The sequence below is a fragment of the Tupaia chinensis genome, unplaced genomic scaffold (genome assembly GCF_000334495.1).
Source record: "Tupaia chinensis unplaced genomic scaffold, TupChi_1.0 Scaffold000097_1, whole genome shotgun sequence".
NCBI lineage: Eukaryota > Metazoa > Chordata > Mammalia > Scandentia > Tupaiidae > Tupaia > Tupaia belangeri.
This window is the reverse complement of record NW_006159559.1, coordinates 6,996,404-6,996,940: the sequence shown is the minus strand read 5'-3', so window position 1 is coordinate 6,996,940 and position 537 is coordinate 6,996,404.

Here is a 537-nt window from a genome sequence, read left to right as displayed (position 1 = left end):
GTGTGAGAGAGAGAGAGAGAGAGAGAGAGAGAGAGAGAGAGAGAAAAGCACCCTTAACAGGGTCCCACACTGCAATCCCTGCCTCTCGCAGCCTCCCCGGGAGTGCACAGGTGGACTGGGAAACTGAACCTGTGATCTTTCACATGGACGTGGCTTCACTCGAGCAACATGTTACCACTTACTGTGCCTCTGAGCAAGCCTTCTTCTCCTCCTTAAAGACAGTGAAGCTATCTCAATGCCCTGAATTCGAGGAGTTCTCCTCAAATACAGAACTTCCTATGGAGTGAATGAAGGCTCTTTATCAGGATCCTGGGTGGGTTATGAAGGCACACACACCAAGGGGGCCATTTCCTCGGAGCCGGATGACCTTTATTTCCACGTTAGGATTAAGAATCAGTGGATGACTTTTTCAAATGACTGCCAGCTCAGGCATAGGACTAGCATATTGAGCAGAGATGTGCAAGGTGCCTCTAAATCCTGAAAAATGAGCATGCACACACATATGCACACCACCAATAACACAGCCACAAAGGCACC